The 23,148-nt window shown below is 34.9% G+C and overlaps 1 long non-coding RNA gene across 4 annotated transcripts in view; it reads right to left on the bottom strand.

The window, feature by feature from the left end:
• LOC132597348 (uncharacterized) overlaps positions 1 to 23,148 on the bottom strand; it is a 198,640-nt gene that overhangs the window by 75,048 nt on the left and 100,444 nt on the right. For all 4 annotated transcript variants that reach the window (XR_011377479.1, XR_011377482.1, XR_011377480.1 and 1 more), the window contains exon 2: positions 14,935 to 15,075. This is a non-coding gene — a long non-coding RNA (uncharacterized lncRNA). The remainder of the gene's footprint in view (positions 1 to 14,934; positions 15,076 to 23,148) is intronic.

A 23,148-nucleotide genomic window follows, 5' to 3' on the forward strand; every position in this document is an offset into this window, starting at 1 on the left:
CCATATTTTGTAAATATAACCACATTCAAATTTATAAGCCTTTGGAATGTTTTTAATAGTTATATAACTTACTTTCAATATTTATTAATTATGCATATAAGCATGAATGGATTAATATATGTTATATCTATAAAACTTAGGACAATCAATAATGGAGGTACTTGTGAACTTTAATATCTTCACCTAAATTTTATTTAAAATGGAAAGAAAACAACAAGAACACATTTCATCTACTACCAAACACTGATACAATGTCTGTATGTTAAGAAATATATATATATATATATATATATATATATATATTCATAAAACGTTAAAACAAATATATCGTCTGGTATATTTTACTTCCTTCAAATCATGTAGAGGATTTTTTTAGCAAACAGTCAGGGACAGTAAATTGTTCTAACATACTTGTGTGATCCTCAAACATAAAATACTTCTGCAAAATTTGAAGGTTCAAGAAGCTTCAGCAGCTGCCAACATACTCCTCCAATCTTCAGCCAATTTCCCAACTATAGTGTTGGAATTATACTTTGAGAGTTCAGTGATAAAGAAGGACAAATCATTTTTTATTAAATATCTTTTGTCAAGGAAAATAATTTTCTAAATTTTAGAAATTTAAATGGTTGCTTATCAGAGACATCAATGCCCTCAGGGAACAAAGTCCTTAAGAGAATTTTTTCTGTGTTTTTAATTCTCCACTTCCACACAACAGGATTCAAGATGCAATTTTTTTGATTTTTGCATCATTCTTTTGGTTACTTCAAAATAATGAGCTTGATTTACATAATTTTTGGAAACAATTGAAATATTTGTGAATAGTAAGTGCATTTACCTTGGAAATGGTTAAAACATTTACACAAAGACATCCTTTTTGTTTCCCATTCTTAAGAATTTTATTTTGCCTCTGACCTTTCACCAGGCCATCCTACATACTTCCCTTTCCAATGTATAGTTTTAGGCTCTGTTAACAGACAATCTGAAATATAGTAGAACAATTTCTAGTTTAATTTGTGGAACTGCATCAATCTGGAGTTTCAGAACAAATCCTTTTATGTTTTCTTTTTAAATACACTTTATTTTTTAGAGCAGTTTTAGATTCACATAAAAATTGAGCAGACAGTACAGAGTTCCCAAGAGTCCCTTCTCCCACACATAAACATAGTCTTCGCAGCTATCAACTTCCTGCATTAGAATGATACATTTGTTACAATATGTGATTTTACTTTGACATCATTATCACCCAAAGTTATAGTTTATATTAGGTTTCACTCACTTACATTAAGGTTAATTATTGATTGAATTCCTTCAATAGATATAGGTCTATTCAGATTGTCTATTTCTTCTTGTATGAATTTTAGCAGATTATGTCTTTCAAGGAATTAATCCATTTCATCTAGGTTATCAAATTTGTGAGCATAAAGTTGTTCATAGTGTTCTTTGATTAGCCTTTTGATGTCCATGGTATCTGTAGTGACGTCCCCTCTTTCCTTTCTGATATCAACTTGTGTCATCTTCCCCCCCCACCCCCACTTTCCCCTCTCTTTTGTTCCTTAGTTAGCCTGGCTAGAAACATATTTATTTTAAAGATCATTTCTAAAAACCACCTTTTGGTTTCATTGTTTTTTTTTTCTTAATTAATTTCCTAATTTTAATTTCATTAATGTCTGCTCAAATTTTTATTATTTCTTTTCTTCTGCTTACTTTGGGTTTAATTCGCTCTTCTTTTACAATTTACTAAGGTGGAAGCTTAGATTACTGATTTTAGATCTCTCTTCTTTTCTCATATATGCATTCAATGCTGTATATTTCCCTACAAGCACTGTTTTCATTTGATTGCACAAATTTTGACAAGTTGTCTTTCATTTTCACTTAGCTCAAAATATTTTTAAATTTCCTTTGAGATTTCTTATTTGACCCATGTGTTAATCAGAATTATCCTGTATAATTTCTAAGTACTGGAGATTTTTACTAGATCTTCTTTTTTAATATATTTTAGAATTATTTTCTTCCAGAAATCCATGAATAAAATTATGATTAAGCATATTTTGTTTCCATATATATTTGATTTTATTGTACAAAATACATGACTTGATTTTTTTTGATAAAGATAGAGGTAGCATATGATTATATATTATGTAGGCTTGGTTAACAGATGGTTTATGAGTCATATATCCATTTAAGAAGGAAATTGCACTGCACATTAAAATGTTTATGGACCTCATAGGAAAATTTAATATTTAGTACTACAAATTCTTAATCCCCCCACCTTGGTAATTGTGGAACTACCCTATAGGGTAGATATTATTCACTTCATAATGTTACTCAGAGAAGTAATATTTTCAGTGTTGAACAATTTTAAGTAAAAAAGCCAAGATTTAAACCCTCATTTTAAAATTTGTATTTTGCTCCCTGTTTATGAAAACATATAAACAAGTAAATATACACACTTATGAACAAATACTTTCGATGCTCTATAAGTTAAAATCAGTGGTTAAACAGTGAGAAAAAATTTAAGTATTTATGTTTCTGTTGTTAATCTTTGAACAATGCTGTGACAAAGACAGTGACCCATGTTTTGCACTGATTTTCTTATCTGCTCTAGATTAGTCCTGTCCAATAGAAATAAAATGTGGGCCATGTATATAATTTTAAATTTTATAATTATTTTTATGAGTAAAAAGCAAATAAAATTAATTTTAATAAAATATATAACCTGATATATCCAAAACATTATTTCAATATAAATCAATATAAAATATTGACATTTTATATTCTTTTTTTGGTACTGTCTTTGAAATCCAGTGTATTTTTTACTTAAAAATATCCCAATTTAGATGTCAAATTTTCATCAGAAATGCTTTACCTCTATTTAGATTCCATGAAATTTTCAGCTGAATATATAAAATTGGACATCCAAATTCTTCCAAATATGTATTTATCCAATAAAGAATAGATTAAAATAATTTTCCATTGATATTTGCATTTATTTGATAAAGTTGATTTATCCTTTTAAGAATAATTGATTTTAAGCTAAAACCACGATTTAAAAATTACACTTAAGTAGTTAAATAAATGTACTCCTGGGTCACTGTGTTTTATTAACATTGAATTCAAAGCAATACTGTTTAAATTAAAAAGCAACTCAGTATATCAACAGAATATTCTTCTAATTTTTCTTATAGTTTTGCAGATAATTTATATAATGCTGTTGGTTAAAATGGAAATTGTTTGCCATTGATTCATGTCAGAATATTATGTAAAATCATTATTAGTGTATTGAAAAGTTGAGATTTCATCATAAATTGTCATACTTGTCTCTCTAGGTAACACAAGGATCTTCCTCTACACGAAGCATATTTGTATTCATTTGATACTGATGAGAAAATGCAAATCACAGTGCCTTTTTAAAATTGTCTTTCATTGTTGAATATTTAGCAAGCTTTCTTTTTGTTTCAAGAAAATCGTGAGTTGGAGTTAACAATACGGTGAATCCTTGTAAAACTTTTCCACTAATCAAAGAGTGAGTCTTGACAAAATACACACCATCATTATCTTTTATTTCTTTCTACAGTTCCATAAACTGGTGATGGTTCAACATACTTGCACATATATATATGGAACAATTTTAACCACTAAGCTCATGATTTTCACAGGCTCTGTTTCTGTTCAGTGAGTACAGGTATTTTCCATATGCATTAAACAGTGGAGGGAAGCACTAAAGAAAACTTCAGTCTCTTAGATATTTGGGGTTTCTTATGTCATGACAGAAATGTTTTTTTCATATATCACTGAATTTTTTCTTTGGCAGACATAAAAGTATTGAAAATATCTATTCCATGAATTTTTTAAATAGGCCTTATTGATATTTCTTCACAAACTTGGAAGTCCTTTGAGACAAAACATGGCTCATCTAAAGCTAAAGAAAAGTAATTACTATTTATCAAGTTTTGAGTCAATTGACCTTTGATATTATTGAAAAAAAGATCTTGTGTTCTACTGGTAATTGCTTGGCAGCTTAACTGAATTTTTTTTAAAAAAATAGGATATCTTCTTTGACCTTTTCATAATTTTCTTTAAAAATCACCAATATTGAAATGATAATTTCTTTTACCATCACTCTATAAACAATGTTGTTTTTACCTAAAACTCATCAATTTTATAGCTAGCCAAACATATAAGCTCAGATCCTGTTAAATTTTTTTATATTTAATTTTGAATTCAGGTTATAAATTTTATCATTTTCTTTTTGACTATTGAGAGGAAATTTCTCAAGAAATTTACCTTTTTTGCTGAAAAGGTCTGCTGCTATTGTATACTGTATTATTTTTAATATTATTTTACCCAACAAACCAAAAGGTTTTCATTTTATTCTGTCATAACCAATTGCAGTTGACACTAATCATGAAATTTGCAGTCTTTTTGATTTTTATTACTGATACGGTAGTTGTGGTATAAGTTCAGGTGTTCTGCATCAATACTATGCCTTTTTTAAAAATTTTAAAACGTGATTATACTTTTTTCAATTTGGAAAATAATTTAATTAAAAGAATCAATCTTTCTGTTTAATTATTAATTATAATTTATATACATATCGATGAAATATGCTGTTTCATAGCATATTTGAAACTTATTACAATGTTAACATCTGTGCATAAAAAAACAATTGAACTGAATTAATGTGTTGACACTGTCAACTTAAAAAATGCACAACCTAAAAAGTTGAGAATTATGTTTTCTTTGGCGGACAGAACTGAGGATCTAAGCCCAGGACATTGCATCTCAGACAACTCTGAAAGACTGCTCTGAAGAAGCAAGGAGGGGAAACAGAATATATAGAAGTTTTGCAACAAAGACCGGGTAGTCAGAACATCAAAAGATTATTGTTAATTAAAGAAAACCAGATATCTCAAGTTAAGGTATTTAGCACTTTTCTATGTATGGGAAGATGCAAGAATCTGGGCTCACTGAAATAATTCCTTTGATAAGCACCTAGGCTATCTGGGGCCAGTGTCCTGTGTCTTCCTTTTTTTTCTTTCTTCCTTAGTTGTTTGGAAACTGCAAACATTTGGGGATTAAAATGACATCTATTGAAGTGGAGCATCTTGCATAAAACATCTCACCTAGAGTGATCAAATAGTATTATGATGTGCATCCAGAGGAAGCTCTTAACATACTTCAACAGACTTTTCTGGCCCTTGTCACTGAACTGTGAATCCTGCATAAGGACATCATAGAAGACTATAAGGTCAAAAGTGAAATATATTACTCTCCAGATGAAACACTGTAATGTGTGTGCTGATTATAATTAGCATCCTAAATAAGGGTATTTTGGAATGCCACAAAAAATATGTTCTTTTATGCTCTTTTAAAATCTTTCATCAGATTTGTGGGGTGGGAGTGCTAAAAGCAGTTAATGCTTTGGCCTTCTTTTCTATAGACATAATGTAGATGATTCTATGTTTGTTAAAATATCTCAAAGTAAAGCAGTCTTTTAATTGCACGTTAGTGTAGACATTTTTTTGCTATGTTCAGTTTAAGCCATGTCAAATAATTCTCTATGGAAAATAACAAATAAAAATCACATTATAACTACTAATTCTTTACCAACTTTTTTTTCTTCATCTGTTATATTAATATGATAGGAGGAAAGGTACTCAGTTATTTCTGTTAAAAATCATAAAAGAGAAATGAGCAGGGAGGCAGAGGAAAGAACAAAAACCTAGAATCACATGTACCTGCTAGAATATGTAATTGAATATACAGTATAGTTTGCATTTCCATATGATAGTCCAATCAGGTAAGTTTCTCATTTACAGGTATTTCATTCCTCTTTAAGAGAAGTGAGCTATCCTAAAACCTGGTGATTGAATTTTTTGTTCTTTTGGGCACATCATCTTACCATCAGAGTTCATTAATTCCATCTCATCCACTGCACCCATTCTGTGTAGTGTGTGGACATTTTTATTTCAAGAATACCCATCAAGGGTTGGCAAATGACAGACTTATGTCCAAATCTGGTGCTTGGCCTTTGTATGTCTTACCTCTAGCTATGAAAATTTTTAAATATTTAGGGTTGTTTAGAAAAATAAAAAAGGAAACAAAATAGTATGGGGCAAAGACCATAAGTGGCCTACAAAACCTAAATTATTTACAATCTGGCCCTCTACAGACAAAAGTGCCAATCCCTGATTTATGGGGGAAAAAATCCTAAACTGACAGCGTTATTCTTGGATACAATGTCTCATGCCTAGCCCCCTTTGCGTAGACATTTTTTGATCATGACTTTCTAAAAAATTTTTAATAAAAAAATCTAGTATACTTTTTTCTGTTTATTTTCTGAAACTCACCAACTTGTTGTGTGTACTTACACAGTGTGGTCACTTTGTTATTACTCAGTTTTTCAGAAAGCTCATGCTCTTTACTCCATCGAAACTGATTTCAGCCAGTAGTCTAGTAGATTTTATATTTATTTTATCTACTAAAATAATACACACTTGCTCACACAGCATTGCTGTTTATATACAACCCCTCAGAATATAATTGCAGATAGATCTGTAAAAATAATTTCTATTTGGTCACTTTGCTTTTAGGATTTAATGTGTTATTTTCATATGTGAATTATTACCTTAGATCGCACCAGTAACCTAGGAAGTGACATCTTGTTTTTAACGTAATAATCAAAATGTGGACAATCTCTGATTCTTTAAAGAAGCCAAATTGGTTCTTGAAGTGTTAACTTACTGTCTGAATGTACAGAATCCATTATTTTCTTATCGCTGACCTGCATTACCATCTGATCTTTAAGAAAGTCGCATTATATGAAATGACAGATTTGACCTCAAAACCTCTCTTCTGTCGTGCATGTCACAGTGTTCTTAAACTAGAAGGACATTTCATGTTTAATATAACTCGTTCTAACATATAAGACTAAGAATTTGCAATAATTAAGTTCATTTTCTCTACATCAAATATTAAAGTTCTATACATAAAAAGCAGTTTTAATAATAATATAAAATACAAGCTTATTATTTCTTTCTCATAGTAGAGAGTGTTGCCAATCAACATTCTTTCTCAAACACTTGTAGTATCTTTCAATACTGTTTCCACTATATTTAAAGATCCTAAAGACTCTGATTTGCCATATGATTATTTTCTTTCAATTTAGTCAGGTTATTAGAGGATTAAACCACCTGAGGACTCAGCACTAATCAACCTAAATGATCATGCCTAGAATGGGGTTATTTAGAAATACGGAGATCACTTCTATAATCCTTCAAGTCCAAGCCAAAAACACCATTAAAGTTTAAATTTCAGATTCCACAGTTCTGTAGGGGTCCTAATGACACATTTCCCCTAAAATTATCATTCTTTCCTATTAAAAAGTGAGAGCTACTAAAATTCCTGAGAGCAAGTTAGGACTTCAGCAACCCAAGATTTCCTAGAAAACTTTAGCTTTCGAGAGGTAATTCTAAGAGAACTTGTCAACAATGTCAATCTGTCTTCTTCTCTACTCAAACTGACTTTTCCCTAGTACCAGAGAGAAGTATAAACATTCCATTTCAATACTCATTCCTTTAAGTTTGCAAAATGAACTTTCTGAAGATCTCTCATTCTTCATTCATTACTTCTAACATTATCGCTTAATAGATGTTTTTTATATGTTGAAATCCTCCTCCATACAATGACATTATATGAGATAATTATTATTTTTTCTTGAACCAGAGCACTTATTCTTATTTTTTTAACATCTTTATTGGAGTATAATTGCTTTACAATGGTGTGTTAGTTTCTCTGTATAACAAAGTGAATCAGCTATATGTATACATATATCCCAATATCTCCTCCCTCTTGTGTCTTCCTCCCACCCTCCTTATCCCACCCCTCTAGGTGGTCACAAAGCACCGAGCTGATCTCCCTGTGCTATATGGCTGCTTCCCACTAGCTATCTATTTTACATTTAGTAGTGTGTATATGTCCATGTCACTCTCTCACTTTGTTCCAGCTTACACTTCCCCTTCCCCATGTCCTCAAGTCCATTCTCTACCTCTGCATCTTTATTCCTCTCCTGCCCCTAGGTTCTTCAGAACCATTTTTTTTAAATTTTAGATTCCATATATATGTGCTAGAATTCAGTATTTATTTTTCTCTTTCTTATTTACTTCACTCTGTATGACAGACTCTAGGGCCATCCACCTCATTACAAAAAACTCAATTTCATTTCTTTTTATGGCTGAGTAATATTCCATTGAATATATGTGCCACATTTTTTTAACCATTCATCTGTCGATGGACACTTAGGTTGCTTCCATGTCCTGGCTATTGTAAATAGAGCTGCAGTGAACATTGTGGTAAATGACTCTTTTTGAATTATGATTTTCTCAGGGTATATACCCAGTAGTGGGATTGCTGGGTCGTATGGTAGTTCTATTTTTAGTTTTCTAAGGAATCTCCATAGTGTTCTCCATAGTGGCTGCATCAATTTACTTTCCCACCGACAGTGCAGGAGGGTTCCCTTTTCTCCACACCCTCTCCATCATTTATACTTTGTAGATTTTTGGATGATGGCCATTCTGACCAGTGTGAGGTGATACCTAATTGTAGTTTTGATTTGCATTTCTCTAATGATTAGTGACGTTCAGCATCCTTTCATGTGCTTCTTGGCCATCTGTATGTCTTCTTTGGAGAAATGTCTATTTAGGTCTTCTGCCCATTTTTGGATTGGGTATTTTTTTTTTTTTTTTTTTTGATATTGAGCTGCATGAACTGCTTGTATATTTTGGAGATTGATCATTTGTCAGTTGCTCTGTTTGCAAATATTTTCTCCCATTCTGAGGGTTTTCTTTTCAACTTCTTTATGGTTTCCTTTGCTGTGAAAAGCTTTTATGTTTCATTAGGTCCCATTTGTTTACTTTTGTTTTTAATTTCCATTTCTCCAGGAGGTGGGCCAGAAAGTATCCTATTATGATTTATGTCATAGAGTGTTCTGCCTATGTTTTCCTCTAAGAGTTTTATAGTGTCTGGCCTAATATTTAGGTCTTTAATCCATTTTGTGTTTATTTTTGTGTATGGTGTCAGGGAGTGGTCTAATTTCATTCTTTTATGAGTAACTGTCCAGTTTTCTCAGCACCACTTATTGAAGAGGCTATCTTTTCACCATTGTATATTTTTGCCTCATTTATCAAAGATAAGGTAACCATATGTGCATGGGTTTATCTCTGGGCTTTCTATCCCTTTCTGCTGATCTATATTTCTGTTTTTGTGCCAGTACCATACTGTCTTGATGACTGTAGCTTTGTAGTATAGTCTGAAGTCAGGGAGCCTGATTCCTCCAGCTCCATTTTTCTGTCTCAAGATTGCTTTGGTTATTCAGAGTCTTTTATGTTTCCATAAAAGTGAACAATTCCATTGTGCAATTTTTTGTTCTAGTTCTGTGAAAAATTCCATTGGTAGTTTGATAGGGATTGCATTGAATCTGGAGATTGCTTTGTGCAGTATAGTCATTTTCATAATATTTTCAGTCCAAGAACATGGTATATCTCTCCACCTGTTTGCATCATCTTTAATTCCTTTCATCAGTGTCTTATAGTTTTCTTCATACAGGTCTTTTTCTCCTTAGGTAAATTTTTTCCTATTTTATTCTTTTTGTTTCAGTGGTAAATGGGAGTGTTTCCTTAATTTCTCTTTCAGATTTCTCATCGTTAGTGTATAGGAATGCAAGAGATTTCTATGCATTAATTTTGTATCCTACTACTTCAGCAGATTCATTGATTAATCCAAGTAGTTTTCCGGTAGCACCTTTAAGATTCTCTAAGTATAGTATCATGTCATCTGAAAACAGTGACAGTTTGCCTTCTTCTTTTCTGATTTGTATTCTTTTTATTGCTTTTTCTTCTCTGATTGCTATGGCTAAAACTTCCAAAACTATGTTGACTAATAGAGGTGAGAGTGGGCAACATTGTCTTTTTCCTGATCTTAGTGGAAATGGTTTCAGTTTTTCACCATTGAAGACAATGTTCTCTGTGGGTTTGTCATATATGGCCTTTATTATGCTGAGGTAAGTTTGCTCTATGCCTACTTTCTGTAGGGCTTTTATCATAAATGGTGTTGAAATTTGTCAAAAGCTTTTTCTGCATCTACTGAGATTATCATATGGTTTTTATCCTTCAGTTTGTTAATATGGTTTATTGCATTGATTGATTTGTGTGTACTGAAGAATCCTTGCATTCCCAGGATAAACCCCACTTGATCATGGTGTATGATCCTTTTAAGGTGCTGTTGGATTCTGTTTGCTAGTATTTTGGTGAGGCATTTTGCATCTAAGTTCATCAGTGATATTGGCCTGTCATTTTCTTTTTTTGTGACATCTTTGTCTGGTTTTGCTATCAGGGTGTTGGTGGCCTCATAGAATGAGTTTGGGAGTGTTCTTTCCTCTGTCATATTTTGGAAGAGTTTGAGAAGAATAGGTGTTAGCTCTTCTCTAAATGTTCCATAGAATTCACCTGTGAAGCCATCTGGTCCTGGGCTTTTGTTTGTTGGAACATTTTTAGTCACAGTTTCAATTTCAGTGCTTGTGATTGGTCTGTTCATATCTTCTATTTCTTCCTGGTTCAGTCTCAGAATGTTGTGCTTTTCTAATAATTTGTCCATTTTTTTCAGGTTGTCCTTTTTATTGGCATATAGTTGCTTGTAGTAAACTCTCATGATCGTTTGTATTTCTGTAATGTCAGTTGTTACTTCAGTTTTCCTTTCTAATTCTATTGATTTGAGTCTTCTCTCTTTTCTTCTTGATATGTCTGGCTAATGGTTTATCAATATTGTCTATCTTCTCAAAGAACCAGCTTTTAGTTTTATTGACCTTTGCTATCATTTCCTGCATTTTTTTCATTTATTTCTAATCTGATCTCTATGATTTCTTTCCTTCTGCTAACTTTTTTGTTGTTGTTGTTCTTCTTTCTCTAAGTGCTTTCAGGGTACATTTAGGTGTTTATTTGAGATGTTTCTTGTTTCTTGAGGTAGGATTGTATTGCTATAAACTTCCATCTTAGAACTGCTTTTGCTGCATCCTGTAGATTTTGGATCATTGTGTTTTCATTGTCATTTGTTTCTAGGTATTTTTTGATTTCCTGTTTGATTTCTGCAGTGACCTCTTAGTTATTTAGTAGCGTACTGTTTAGCCTTCATGTTTCTGTGTGTTTTACACAATTTTTCCTGTAATTTATATCTAGTCTCATAGCATTGTGGTGGGAAAAGATACCTGATACAAATTCAATTATCTTAAATTTATCAAGGCTTGATTTTTGCCCCAAGATATGATGTATCCTGGAGAATGTTCCATGAGCACTTGAGAAGAAAGTGTATTTTGTTGTTTTTGGATGGAATGTCCTATAAATATTAATTAAGTCCATCTTGTTTAATGTATCATTTAAAGCTTGTGTCTCCTTATTTATATTCATTTTGGATGATCTGTCTATTGGTGAAAGTGGGGTGTTAAAGTCCCCTACTATGATATTGTAACTGTTGATTTCCCCTTTTATGGCTGTTAGCATTATATATATATATATATATATATTGAAGTGCCCCTTATATATTGAAGCTCCCCTAGGATGGGTCCATAAATATTTACAATTGCTATATCTTCTTCTTGGATAGATCCCTCTGTCATTATGTAGTGTCCTTCTTTGTCTCTTGTTATAGTCTTTATTTTAAAGTCTATTGTGTCTGATATGAGAATTGCTACTCCAGCTTTCTTTTGATTTCCAGTTGCATGGAATATCTTTTTCCATCCCCTCACTTTCAGTCTGTATGTTTTCCTAGGTCAGAAGTGGCTATCTTGTAGACAGCATATATACAGGTCTTGTTTTTGTATCCATTTAGCCACTCTATGTCTTGTGGTTGGAGCATTTAATCCACTTACATTTAAGGTAATTATCGATATGTATGTTCTTATTACCATTTTCTTAATTGTTTTGGGTTTGTTATTGTAGGTCTTTTCCTTCTCTTGTGTTCCCTGCCTAGAGAAGTTCCTTTAGCATTTGTTGTAAAGCTGGTTTTGTGGTGATGAATTCTCTTAGCTTTTGTTTATCTGTAAAGGTTTTAATTTCTCTGTGGAATCTGAATGAGACCCTTGTTGGGTAGAGTAACATTGGTTTTAAATTCTTCCCTTTCATCACTTTAAATATGTCCTGACACACCCTTCTGACTCGCAGAGTTCTGCTGAGAAATCAGCTGTTAACCTTATGGGGATTCCCTTGTATTTTATTTGTTGCTTTTTCCTTGCTGCTTTTTATATTTTTTCTTTGTATTTAATTTTTGATAGTTTAATATATGTTTTGATGTGTTTCTCCTTGGATTTATCCTGTATGGGACTCTCTGTGCTTCCTGGACTTGACTATTTCCTTTCCCATTAGGGAAGTTTTCAACTATAACCTCTTCAAATATTTTCTCAGACCTCTTCTTTTTCTCTTCTTCTTCTGGGACCTCTATAATCTGAATGTTGGTGCATTTAATGTTGTCCCAGAGGTCTCTGAGACTGTCCTCAATTCTTTTCAGTGTCTTTTGTTTATTCTGCTCTGCAGTAGTTATTTCCATTATTTTATCTTCCAGGTCAGTTATCCGTTCTTCTGCCTCGGTTATTCTGCTATTGATTCCTTCTAGAGAATTTTAGATTTCATTTATTGTGTTGTTCATCATTGTTTGTTTGCTCTTTAGTTCTTCTAGGTCCTTGTTAAATGTTTCTTGTATTTCCTCCATTCTATTTCCAAAATTTTGGATCATCTTTATTATCATTACTCTAAATTCTTTTTCAGGTAGACTGCCTATTTCCTCTTCATTTGTTTGTTCTGGTGGGTTTTTACTTTGCTCCTTCATCTCCTGTATATTTTTCTCTCTTCTCATTTTGCATAACATGCTGCATTTTGGGTCTCCTTTTCACAGGCTGCAGGTTCATAGTTCCCCTTGTTTTTGGTGCCTTCCCTCATGAGTTGGTTTGGTTCAGTGAGTTGTGTAGGCTTCTTTGTGGAGGCTACTGGACCTGTGTTCTGTTGGATGAGGCTGGATCTTGTATTTCTGGTGAGAAGGACAGTGTCTTGTGGTGTGTTTTGTGGTGTCTGTGAACTTATTATGATTTTAGGCAGCCTCTCTGCTAATGGGTGGGTTGTGTTCCTGTCTTGATAGGTTTTTTGGCATAGAGTGTCCAGCACTTTAACTTGCTGGTTGTTGAGTGGATCTGGGTTTAGCATTAAGAATGAGGTCTCTGGGAGAGCTTTTGCCATTTGATATTACATGGGGCCAGGAGATGTCTGGTGGACCAAAGTCCTGAACTCAGTCTCTCACCTCAGAGTCTCAGGCCTGACACCCGGCTGGAACACCAAGGCCCTTTCAGCCCCACAGCTCAGAAGAAAAGGGAGAAAAAATAAATAAATAAAATAAAATAAAATAGAATAAAATAAAATAATGTAAAGTAAAATAAAATAAGTTATTAAAATAAAAGGTTAAAAATATTATTAAAAATAAAATAATATAAAAGTAATAATAAAAAAAGAAAGAATGAAGAGAGCAATCAAACCAATAAACAAATCCACCAATGATAACAAGCACTAAAAACTATACTTAAAAAAAAAAACAGACAGACAGAACCCTAGGACAAATGGTAAAAGCAAACCTATACAGACAAAATCACACAAAGAAGCATATACATACACACTTACAAAAAGAGAAAAAGGAAAAAAAATACATATATTAAAAAAAAGGAAAAGAGCAACCAAATCAATAAACAAATCTGCTAATGATAATAAGCTCTGTATACTAAACTAAAATAAACATAAAACCAGAAGCAAATTAGATGCAGAAAGCAAACCCCAAGTCTACAGTTGCTCCCAAAGTCCACCACCTCAATTTTGGGAGGATTCATTGTCTATTCAGGTATTCCTCAGATGCAGGGTACATCAAGTTGATTGTGGAGATTTAATCCACTGCTCCTGAGGCTGCTGGGAGAGATTTCCCTTTCTCTTCTTTGTTTGCACAGCTTCTGGGGTTCAGCTTTGGATTTGGCCCCACCTGTGTTTGTAAGTTGCCTGAGGGCATCTGTTTCCTGCCCAGACAGGATGGAGTTAAAGTATCAGCTGATTAGGGCACTCTGGCTCACTCAGATCGAGGGGGGCAGGGAGGGGTATACAATGTGGGGCGATCCTGCGGTGGCAGAGGCTGGCATGAGGTTGCAACAGCCTGAGGCACACTGTGTGTTCTCCTGGGGAAACTGTCCCTTGATCACGGGACACTGGCAGTGGCGGTCTGCACAGGCTCTAGGGAGGGGAGGTGGGGACAGTGACCTGTGCTTGCACACAGGCTTCTTGGTGCCTGCAGCAGCAGCCTTAGCATCTTATGCCCATCTCTTGTGTCCGTGCTGATTACCATGGCTCACGCCTGTCTCTATAGCTCGTTTAGGTGGTGTCTGAATCTCCTTTCCTCGCGCACTCCGAAACAATGGTCTCTTGACTCTTAGGCACTTCCAGGCTTTTTCCCAGACTCCCTCCCAGCTAGCTGTGGAGCACTAGCCCCCTTCAGGCTGTGTTCTTGCAGCCAACCCCAGTCCTCTCCCTGGGATCCTACCTCTGAAGCCAGAGCCTTAGCTCCCAGCCCCCACCCGCCCCAGTGGGTGAGCATACAAGCCTCTCAGGCTGGTGAGTGCTGGTTGGCACCGATACGCTGTGCAGGAATCTTTCCACTTTGCCCTCTGCACCCCTGTTGCTGTGCCCTTATCCGTGGCTCTGAAGTTTCCCCCTGCCCACTCCCTATCCCCGCCAGTGAAGGGGCTTCCTTGTGTGTGGAATTTTTCCTCTTTCACAGCTCCCTCCCAGAAGTAGATGTCCTGTCCCTATTCTTTTGTCTCTGTTTTTTCTTTTTCCCTACCCAGGTACATGGGGAGTTTCTTGCCTTTTGGGAGGTCTGAGGTCTTCTGCCAGCATTCAGTAGGTGTTCTTTAGGAGTTATTCCACATGTAGATGTATTTTTGATGTATTTGTGTGGAGGAAGGTGATCTCCATGTCTTACTCCTCTGCCATCTTGATGGTCCCCCTGAGATAATTATTGATATTTTATTTTAGAAAGTAGAAAATGAAGGCTTGAATGATAGCCTAAAATTATACAACTACTACTCTACAGAACTGACATTTTATTCCAAATGCTTCCAACTTAAGCAGCCATGAAATTGTTCACTACTTTACATTAAAATTCATTCATGGGCATGTTACTTGCAAAAGAGACCATATATTTCATATTCTTGTGTCAGTTTGGAGCTTTTAAGAAGCAAACACAGTATGAATTAAAGATGGAAAAGACTGGGTGAAATGCCTGTGAAGAATAAGGGGGAAGAAGCAAGGTGAGCTTATTGGTTTGATGCAAGTCTGGCACCTCTGAAGAAGAAAAGAAGAAAAACTGGGTATTAAGAGTCTTGGACTATAGCATAATTCTAAGAAAGGTTCATGGAGGTGGAGATGAGTGTGCACTTGAGCCAAAGTTGCCTCACCTTGCCAGGATGAATGCACTGTCTGAGAGGAGCTTGAAGGAACCAAGTCTCAGCTTGAAAGTGGTGGGGATGACAGTTACACTGATTGCAGCAAGAGACCTAAGTGATGCGTTCTGGCGGCTGCCAAAATCCTCAAAGAATGATGGGTCATATTTTTCAAATAGAAATTCAGGACAAAGTGATATTTATGAACATGCATATGAATTATGTTCTATTCATTTCCTTAATTGGTGCATGTAGATGTATGGGTGGCAGAGTAGGAGGCCAAGATTAGAGTTCAAGAGGGAAATGCTGATGCAGGTATCTCAAAAGAGAGGCTACAAGAGCAAATATCTCTTGCTCAGCTCTGTAAGTACTAGTTCTGGTCAAATTCAAGGATGGGGGAGTAATTGAAAGGGAGATCTTAGTTCAGGAAGTTACAGTAGAGTCCATTTTTTTTTTTTTAAACCACAAGAGGCCTGAGTCAGAAACAAGTTGCAAGACTCCAAGATTGAAATGAGATGATTTTCAGACCCAAGAGTAGTGGGTCCATTGGGCAACAGCCCTGGTGAGCTTGGGACGGTTGGGTATAAAGAACACCAGTTTTTGCAGGCCAATTTCATGTAAAGGGACAAGGACATAATGAAACTAGAAAATGAAAGATGCTATTTAAATTCAGATTTGTTCTGGAAAAATCTGGTACGAATGGTGTATATAACATCTTCAATGCATTTGTGGTTACTTCCAGCATGTTTAATAATACCTAAATATGAGCTCATTATGTAAATATCTATCTATCTATATATTTTTTCAAATACTAGCTCCTCTCCTGAACTCTGCCCACACTGTCTTAGCTTTGTGTCTTCCTAAAGTCACTCATCTTTGCAAGACTTTTTATCCCCCAATCTAAACTTTACCAAGTATTTGTTGACAGGAATTTACTAGTAATTAAGGTTAGAGATGATGAACAGTGCTTCTTATTGATCTTCCTCTCAGGGAACTGCATTATATTAGGCTAGTTTTGGAATCTCAGAACACTTTTCTAAGATCTAAAGGGAAGACTCTCAAATGAGCAAATGATCTGTAATTAGCATCCAGGGTGAATAACATTAGATTGAGTTGTGACTCTAGAAACTGCTGCTTACTTGTGCTATTATCTTGCTTTAAGTATTTTAGGGGAAAAAAGTTAACTTGTAAATGTGATTTTGAACCACATATGGTTAAACAAAAGTAAGCACAGTAAAATTCAATATTAAAACTTAAACAATTTCGATAAGGAAATGCTGCTGTTACAGATACATGCTTTATCTGATTTTTGACCTAGTTTCTTAGTTTGAAAGTCACTCCCTCTACTTATTTGTCTCCGCAGCGTTTTTGATGTGCACTGTTTTAGAGCTGCATACTCTCATTTGCATTCCTGCATGTCCAGAGTACAGTTTAGCTAATCTTTTACTGTCACAGTATTTTCTTCTGTTAAACAGTTGTCTAAATGTCAGGCATCATAGAAGTGTTTTCAAAAAATTAAATTCTCAAGTTCTAAATCCTAGGGCAAAACTATTAAAAGCCTTCAGGATGTGATTTAAATCTTAATTATCTTCTAGTTTTCTTTCCATTTCTAACTGCTGGCTACTGTTTAAAGGAGTTAGGAGGCATTTTAAACCTTTTTTCTCTTTTTATAGCCTTCCCTCTCCCCAGCCCGAACTCTTCCTCAAGTTAGCAGACCGGGGCTTTTCCCCTAAAACCTCCCCTTCTAAATTGCAATTTGGAAAAGAAGGGAAAAAAATCAGGCTTAAAAATATTTATTTCTTAAAAGTGACCTTTATATAGCAATAAGGGTATGTGCCATTTCTTTCACACTATAAATCAAATTTAAATGTGAGCAAGGAGACCAAATGACATTGAAAATTAGAGTTTTTGCAGCACTTGAGTAACTTACAAAATTTCCCTGCTGCTGAATGTAAAGTCAGGTATGTTTCTCTGGCTGATTGATCTAGATCCCACTTCTGCATCAGTCAGATTCCTGTATAAATGATCAACTCTCTAAGATGTATTACATGTATAGACATAATCAGAAGATTATAGATTTTAGTCGTAAATTTGCATTGTTGTCAGCACTTCATTTAACCAGTCCTCATGATCCATTTTGTAATTATATCCTCTTTCCTCTATTAGCTCTTTATTTTCTCCAGTTACATAAAGTTTAAAATACATAAGTCTTTATCAGTCAGTTCATGATTTTGATTACTTGTGCTATCTAGATTTTTCCTCTCTCATGTAACAGTAAGTATAAGCTAAACTTCAATATCCTAGTACAATATCAAGTCATACAGTCCAAAAGATGAATCATGTTGTTATAAAGGAATATCCCCTTCAAAATTTTAGTATGGCCTTATATAGGACAGACAGGACACAGCTGCATTAACCAGCTAGTTGCGAATAAATATCTCACCCTGTATTCCACTTACTGTGCATTCTTCAGTCACACACTCATCTGCCAAAACTTAGGACTCTGAATTATGTTAACAATTTTGGTTGAGGTCAGTGCACACAGTGTAGACACCTACACAATAGCCTGTATTTTTCTTCCCCTATTGAAAGTCTCCTTCAGCAGGATAGATACATTTAGAAAGCTAAAAAGGAGAAGTAAGTCTGTGGCAGACTTAGTTATTTTCCTTAGTTATTTTCATTTGAGCTCACATACTGTCTGACCTATTTTATGTACGTTGCAGAAACATTTTGAGAAATCCTTTAAATCTTGAAAGTGCAGTTATAAAAAACATAATGTACACACACACACATAAAATGGAAAAATGACTGAAGTGCCAAGTATCATATATTTTTTGGCTAATTTCTGAAATAGAGGCACACACACATAAACAACTATTGGCAATCCTAAAAATATCAAGGACTCCTTAGCTATAAAAAATAATATATTGTGTATGGAATGCACTGAGTCGATTCATTGCTTTTCAGGGGAACGTTCCTATTTTGATCCCTGAATAAATCAGCTAATGATTTATTCCTAAAAACTAAAACTGATTTGTCCTTTCCTTACCTTAAGTATAAATGTAATTAGTGTAGACATCATCAGCCTCAATATTCCCCAGGTGTGGGAACTCCTGTGGGTTGATGCTATGTGAGTAAATGTATTTGAAATAAACTTAATTATTTAAAAAAGTGTTCTCTTTTTTTAAGTAAGTACTCAAACATTTGCTGCTTTTCAGGAGAAATCTCCAGATTATCTTTTTATATTCATAGGAGGTTTTTTATTTTTCTTTTTGCGGGATGCGGGCCTCTCACTGCTGTGGCCTCTCCTGTTGCGGAGCACAGGCTCCGGACGTTCAGGCTCAGTGGCCATGGCTCACGGGCCCAGCCGCTCTGCGGCATGTGGGATCTTCCCGGACCGGGGCACGAACCCGTGTCCGCTGCATGAGCAGGCGGACTCTCAACCGCTGCGCCACCAGGGAAGCCCCATAAGAGGCATTTTAATTAAATTTATAGTCCTACATGTTGTTTTAACAAAGTCAGGGAAAAAAAATAACAAAACAAAACTATTATTGTACTTTTTCTCCCACAAATAATGTGGAGTGAATGACGCACAACAGAGTAATAAAATTTTACATTTAAAAAGTAATCATTTTGCCATTTTAGCTCCAACATGTAACGAACTTGGAAGTTGTTGTTCCTTTCCTTATAACAGCAACAAAAATGCTGGACAGATAATCAATGATTTTTCTTGCACCCATTAGAGAACTGAGGTTGCAGAGCAAACTGTCACCTTGAAATCTGGAGAGATAGACCCATCTGTTGAGAGACAAACCGAATCTGCTAACCTGGATCAGGAGTCACTGGAGACCTAACCCGATAAAATATTCTTAAATGGTAATTTTGTCTAATTGCTAGAGGCTGAGTGTGGACTGGCTTGAGAATGAGAGACCGCTGGGAGCTGCCGTCTTACTTGTATGTGTTTTGCTTCCAGGAATCATATTAGATTCTTACAATGAATATCTGATAAAGATTCCCTCCTGACTCTATCAGAGAAAAGGGTAAGTAGTGATCATTGTGAAATATACCCCAAACCTTCTCAATAACACACAGATACTCTCCAAGGAAAAGGACTTTGCTTAGGCCTTATTCCAGCTGCGCAAGGGAATTCCTCTCCCTTCAATCCCTCCAGGCTTCCTGTCTGTCTGACAGTGCGGGGCTGGGGGGACCAAAAGACAAACAAACCCCAAAACAAAACAAAAAGCAACAATAAAACATAGTCAACAGGGGTCAGAGTTTCAAGGAAATAAAGAAACAGATTGGGAATATTTAGGAATTCTACACCCAGGGAAGAGAATAGGTAACGGGAGGAAAAAGCTATCCTACTGAAAAAAAACCCTTGTAGAGGTCATAGCCCAAGGACACTGCCCCATTAAAAGACTGAGATGTTATCAGATGATAAAATGCAGCTCCTCCCCCATACCTTACTGCCACACCAACAGGACTTCAGGTAATAACAGTGGGTTATATCTGAAAAAGCAGCAAAATATAGACTTCCTCTGAGGGAGAGTACTTAAGGAAACCCAAAGTCAGCAGGGTAAACAAAAACAGGAAGATTAAAGGAATTTGAATCTTCTGGCACCTACAGCTACAGCAAACATCAAACACGCCCCAACTCCTAGCCAGATTAACATGAAGGCTCACAATAAAGGCCTAAATACATCAGTTCCTATTACCTAATATATGTCCAGCTTTCAGCAAAATAATTACAAGGCATGGCAAAGGCAATAAGAAACAAAGTCTGAAAAGAAAAAAGAATCATCATAACCAAACCCAGATAACAGCACATGTAAGAATTATCACACAGTGAATTTAAAATAACAATGATGAATATGTTAAGGGAACTACTGGAAAAAGTAAACATCCATGCAAGAATAGATGAGTATTATAAGCAGAGATATAGAAAATGCTAGAAATCAAAAACACTGTAAGGGGCTTCCCTGGTGGTACAGTGGTTGAGAGTCCGCCTGCCGATGCAGGGGACACGGGTTCGTGCCCCGGTCCGGGAAGATCCCACATGCCGCGGAGCGGCTGGGCCCGTGAGCCACAACTACTGAGCCTGCGCATCCAGAGCCTGTGCTCCGCAACGGGAGAGGCCACAGCAGTGAGAGGCCCGCGTACCACAAAAAACAATTAAACAAACAAACAAAAACAAAAACAAAAAAACTGTAGGAAAAATGAAGAATACCTTTGATGGACTCATAAGTAGGCATGGCATGGCTGAGGAAAGAATCAGTAAGCTTGACAATAGGTTAATTGAAATGGAAGGTAAAAAAGAATAAAAACCAGAATAAGAAAGAACTGTGAGAACATTTCAAGACAATAAAAATGCACAAAACTGGAATAGCAAAAGCAGAAGAGTGAACAAATTTAAGTAATAATGGCAGATAATGTTCCAAAGTGAATGATAGACACCTAACCAGAGATTCAGGAGGCTAAAAGAGTGACAAGCAGGATAAATACCAAGACACAAACATATATAGGAATATCTTATTCAAATGCAGAAAACTAAAAACAAAGAAAATCTTGAAAGGAGCCAAAGAATAAAAGGCCTTATTTACAGAAGAACAAGGGTAAGAATGATAGCTGATTTCTTGTCAGATGCTGTGCAAGCAAGAGAATATAGTGAAGTATTTAAATTTTGGGAAAAAACACCAGACATGAATTCTATAGCCAGTAAAATTTAATTTCATAAGTAGAGAGATAAAACTTCTCCAAAAACCAAAAACAAAATAAAGGCTTAGGGAATTAATTGTCAGCACACCTGCCTCCAAGAATGTTAAAAGAAGGTCTTCAAGCAGAATGATCAAAAAATGACCAGAAACTTGGATAAACTTAAAGAAAGGACAAGCATCAAAGAAGGAGTAAATTAAGCTAAAATAAAGACTTTTATTTTTCTCACTCTTAATTGACATAAAAAACTTTTAAAAGCAATAGTACTAATAATAGCAATGTATTACTTGATTATAAAATATGAAGTGAAAGACATCAATGTCACAGGAAAAGAGGGAGGATCGGAAAGACTCTGTTGTAAAGTACTTGCCCTACATGTGAAGTGGCAGAATGCTACTTGAAGGTGAATGCAGGTGAATTAAAAATGTATAGTGCAAATTCTAGGGAAAGTACTAAATTTTTTAAAGTATGAGAGGGGATAAAATGAGAGATTCTAAAATCAACCATACCAAAGTAGCTATGAGCAAATCTCACATCTGGCTCTTTTTTTAATAATATTTTAATAAATTTAATTTTTTTAATAATATTTTTTAATAATATTCTTCAACTGTGGAAACTGGGACTCCCTGAAGAAATGACTGATTCTAGAACTGGGACAGGGGATATACAAGATGAGCCTGGAGTATCCTACAGCACAAGAAAGTACGAAAGTGCTCAAACACACACACACATACAATCATGGGAATTATAGGCGGGGGAGAGGGGTGGGAGGTTGTCAGATGGATACTGGAGCAGACTGAAAGAGCCTCCAATAGTCAAAACTGGAAAACTTTGCATCACAAAATAAAGTAATATTGGATTATGACCCAAAGTATAAAATAAATGTCCATGACATAAATATGTGATTGAGTAATAAATAAATCAGAAAGAATAGACAAATCTCTTTTGCAGCCAAATTCCAAATAATTGATGCAAGTATTCCACCCTCATGAAGGTGGAACATAGCTCCCTACTCCTTAAGTGTAAAATGCTTCTAGTAACTTCCTTTCACAGAATACAGTAAGTAAAGGGTGGGGGGCAGGGAGAGTAACTTTATAGTGCAGGTCTCTGTGCAACAATATTGCAACCAGATGATCAATGATTAAATCAGCTGTGATGGGTCAGGTTGACAGCATGGTGATATGATGTGATAAAAATGGCAATTTCTTTACCCCTTTGGGAAGGAAGTAGTTTTCTTTCCCAAAGCCAATATCCCCAGTCTAATCATAAGAAAAACATTCAGAGAAATCCCAAATTCAGGATATCTTATAAAATAGCTGACAAGTGTTTCTCAAAACTGTCAACGTCATCAAAAACAAGGAAAGTTTGAGAAACTGTCATAACCAAGGGGAGACTGATAGACATGACTGAAAGTCACATGGTGTCCTGGATGAGACCCTGGGGCAGAAAAAGGACATTGGATGAAAACTAAGAAAATCTGATAGAGTCTTTAGTTAATATTAATGTACCAATATTTTTTATTAACTATCACAAATAAACCATACTCATATAAGAGGTTACTAATAGGGGAAACTGGTTGTGATGTTTATGGGAACTCTCAATGTTCTTTGCAAATTTTCTATAAATCTTAAACTATTTAAAAAAGTTTATTAAAAGTATAATATGTGGAAATGGCTTGGCATTTAATATACGATAAAAAGTAAGCATTTAAAATGACTTATTTAAAATGTGTTATTAGTTTCACAAATTATATATAACATTCGACAAACCAGTGACTCACCAACAAACCTCTGTCTCATTTTACTGTAAAATTAGATCAAATAAAACAACCTAATGCATATAATTAATATGCTAATCTTAATAGTCCGAAGAGCATGCCCAAGAAGAAATGGTATTTTGTTATTAGTATATGCAGAAAGCTTTAA

The sequence above is a fragment of the Globicephala melas genome, chromosome 5 (genome assembly GCF_963455315.2).
Source record: "Globicephala melas chromosome 5, mGloMel1.2, whole genome shotgun sequence".
NCBI lineage: Eukaryota > Metazoa > Chordata > Mammalia > Artiodactyla > Delphinidae > Globicephala > Globicephala melas.